Genomic DNA, 3,896 nt, shown 5'->3' with positions numbered 1-3,896 from the left:
AAGTTTCAAAAGCTACAAGGCACTCGTCATCGAATTTAAAAGGAATATCTTTCTCTAGCAGACTGCATAAAGGTTTTGAAATTTTCGAGAAGTCCTTGATGAAATGCCTGTAGAACCCCGCATGACCAAGAAAACTGTGGATCCCCTTGACAGAAATAGGTGGAGGAAGATTCTCAATGACCCCCCACCTTAGCCTTGTCCACCTCTAGACCTTTATTAGAAACCTTATGCCCGAGAATAATGCCTTGACGCACCACAAAATGATATTTCTCCCAATTGAGAACCATATTGGTCTCAACACACCTCTTGAGAACGTGTCCCAAATTTTACAAGCATTCATCAAAAGAATCGCCAAAGACTGAGAAGGCATCCATAAACACCTCCACATTCTGGCCAATCATATCTGAAAAATGGCCATCATACATATCTGAAACGTGGTTGGTGCACCACACAGACCAAAAGAAACTCGTCTGAAGGCGAAAGTACCAAATGGACAAATGAAGGTAGTCTTCTCCTGATCTTCCGAAGCTATACAAATCTGATTGTAACCCGAATAGCCATCCAGAAGACAGTAATACTCATGACCAGCCAACCTGTCGAGCATCTGATCAATGAAAGGCAATGGAAAATGGTCATTCCTCGTGGCTTTGTTCAGCTTACGATATTCCATACAAACTCTCCATCCCGTGACTGTTCTTGTAGGGATAAGCTTATTCTTCTCATTTGCCACCACAGTAAATCCACCTTTCTTTGGCACACATTGAACTGAGCTTACCCAAGAACTGTCAGAAATAGGGTAGATGATCCCTGCATCTATCCACTTTAGAATTTCCTTCTTCACTACCTCCTTCATGATAGGATTAAGTCTTCTTTGCTGCTCGACTATAGGCTTGCTACCTTCCTCTAGAAGAATTTTATGCATACAGTAAGAAGGGATGATTCCCTTAATATCTGCTATAGTACATCCAATTGTCGATTTGAAATCTCTCAAAATTCTCAAAAGCTTGTCTTCCTCACTACCTGAAAGGTCAGATGCAATAATAACAGGAAGAGTAGATGCATCATCTAAAAACACATACCTCAAATGCTCAGGTAAAGGCTTAAGCTCAAGAGTAGGAACTTCCTCAATAGATGGCTTGAGTCGTTTAGTAGCTTTATCCAATTCCTCTTTGCCAAAAGATTCAAAAGGCATATCAATCTTTCTTTTCCAGGGAGAAGCATTCAAATATTGCAATTGCTCTTCACCTTCGTCATCTTCACTATCTGAATTCCCAAATAAGGCTTTTTCTAAGGCATCAGACCTTAGCAATTGATCAAGTTCCGATGTGACCACCGAATTGACCAACTCCGCTTTGAAGCAGTACTCCTCATTATCAGTAGGAAATTCCATAGCATTGAACACATTCAAAGTAACATCCTGATCTAGCACTCGCATTTTTAGTTCACCCTTTTGCACATCAATCAAAGTTCGACCAGTCGCCAAGAAAGGTCTCCCCAAGATTATGGGATTCTTCTTATCCTCCTCAAAATCAAGAATGGCGAAATCAGCAGGGAAGAAGAGTTTATCCACTTTGACCAAGACATCCTCCACAATACCTCGCGGGTATGTAATAGAACGATCGGCCAACTACAAGGTCATATATGTAGGCTTTGGATCAGGTAAATTCAACTTTGTAAAGATAGACAAAGGCATCAGATTGATGCTAGCTCCCAAGTCACATAAGCATCTGTCAAAAGACACTTTTCCAATAGTACATTGAATGGTGAAGCTTCCTAGATCTTTAAGCTTCGGAGGCAACTTTTGTTGCAGCACAGCATTGCATTCCTCCTTGAGAGCGACAGTCTCTAAATCATCCAGCTTTACCTTCGGAGATAGAATACCTTTCATAAACTTTACGTAACTAGGCATCTGCTCGAGAGCCTCAGCAAAAGATATTTTGATATGAAGTTTCTTGAACACCTCCAGAAACTTCTCAAATTGCTTGTCCAGCTTTTTCTTCTGTAGCCGCTTGGGAAAAGGCGGTGGAGGATAGATCTATTTCTCCCCTGTATTACCCTCAGGCAGGGTGTGCTCAACAGTAGTCTTCCTTGGTTCCACTTCTTTATCCTGTTGCTCTACTTCTTTCTCAGCCACAGCTTCTTCAGCCAACTCTTGAGTTTGATCAGAATTCACAACCTTCCCAGACCTCAAAGTAATTGCATTTACCTGCTCCTTAGCTTCCTTCTTTCCTGGCACTTCAGTGTCACTAGGTAGAGTACCAGGCTGATGATTTAGCAAGGCATTGGCAATTTTCCAAATTTGATTTTCCAAGATCTTGATAGAAACTTTCCTGGCACTTCAGTGTCACTAGGTAGAGTACCAGGTTGACGATTTAGCAAGGCATTGGCAATTTGCCCAATTTGATTTTCCAAGGTCTTGATAGAAACAACTTGACTTTTGCATAAAAGCTTTAACTCCTCTAATTTGGATTTTTCATTAGCTGGTTGCAGCTGAAGTTGTTGCTTTGGCACATACTGTGGTTGCTGAAAACCAGGGGGGTTGTACTGCTTAGTTGTATACGGATGATAAGGCTGTTGAACCGCATTCTGAGCATTGCTCCAACTAAAATTAGGATGGTTGCGGTTGTTGGGATGATAGGTGGCTGACGCTGGTTGATGTGATCGCTGGAAGTTGCTCACATATTGAGCTGATTCATTAGAAATTACACACTGATCAGTCTCGTGGGCACCAGCACATAGCTCACAAACACTAGTTATTTGATTAACTCCACTATTAGCTTAAGTTGAGTAGCGATAGCAGTTGCTGTATCCAACTCCAGAATCCCTGCTACCTTTCCCTAAGTAAGTCTCTGTGCAGGATTCTGGTACTCATTAGAAGCCATCAGTTCAATGAGTTGATAAGCTTTATCGTAGCTTTTAGCCCACAAGGCTCCTCCTGATGCTGCGTCAAGCATGGGCCTAGAAGTAGCACCCAATCCATTGTAGAAACAGTTAATGATCATCCAATCAGGCATGCCGTGGTGTGGGCACTTTTTTAGAATCTCCTTATATCGATCCCAAGCCTCACACAGAGATTCTCCAGTTTGCTGAGCAAACTGAGTAAGAGCATTCCTCGCTAGAGTACCACAAGTTCTTCCTCAGATTTATCGAGAGTTCTCTTACGAGTACGCGAACGCGTATGCATACACCCTCGCTAGAGTACCAGAAATAAAACAAGGAAATAAATAAGTAATAATGTCCGAGTCAATAAACTTTAACGATCACTGATGGAAAGCACATAAACAAATAAATTAACACTGCAGTCCCCGGCAGTGGCACCAAAAACTTGTTAGCCGCTAAACATGCGCTATTACCCGCAAGTATACGAGTTTGCAAGTAGTATAGAATCTTTTCTAGTTCGTTCCCACATAGACTGTATTGGTTAACTATTTAATTTATACACCTAAGCAACAATGTATGGTTATTATCCACTGCTAAGACGATAACAAATTGAGGTTGTTTATAACTAAGAATTATACTAGCAATTATAACTATGAGGATATGATTGACTGAATTGATATATATGACAAACATGGGATTCTAACTTCATTAAATACTTCATTCAATAGCCTTATTATTCTTAACCTTAGCATGCAATGGTGATGATAATAATCAGATAACACGAAACTGATAAATGCCAACTTCCATTGCACGAGTACCATTCTACCAGACATCCACAAAAGAGATAAAAGCTAAATAGGCACCAATTATATTGAGACCCTATATGTCTATAGAATTTGACAACATAACGGTTTAAGCACAAGTTATCTATCTTGATTACACAGGGCAAGTAAGATGGTTAAAATTACCTACGAATCAGGCATAACAATGACATGAACCTATGCTAGCATGGTAAG

The 3,896-nt window shown here is 40.6% G+C and overlaps 1 pseudogene; it reads left to right on the top strand.

Moving 5' to 3' along the window:
• Nucleotides 1–3,012: 3,012 nt before the first annotated feature.
• LOC141699519 (small nucleolar RNA R71) lies at nt 3,013–3,109 on the top strand (annotated as a pseudogene).
• Nucleotides 3,110–3,896: the final 787 nt, after the last annotated feature.

The sequence above is a fragment of the Apium graveolens genome, chromosome 11, assembly GCF_009905375.1.
Source record: "Apium graveolens cultivar Ventura chromosome 11, ASM990537v1, whole genome shotgun sequence".
Classification (NCBI taxonomy): domain Eukaryota; kingdom Viridiplantae; phylum Streptophyta; class Magnoliopsida; order Apiales; family Apiaceae; genus Apium; species Apium graveolens.
Note: the sequence above shows the minus strand (reverse complement) of the source record. Positions and strands in the feature narration are given on the sequence as shown.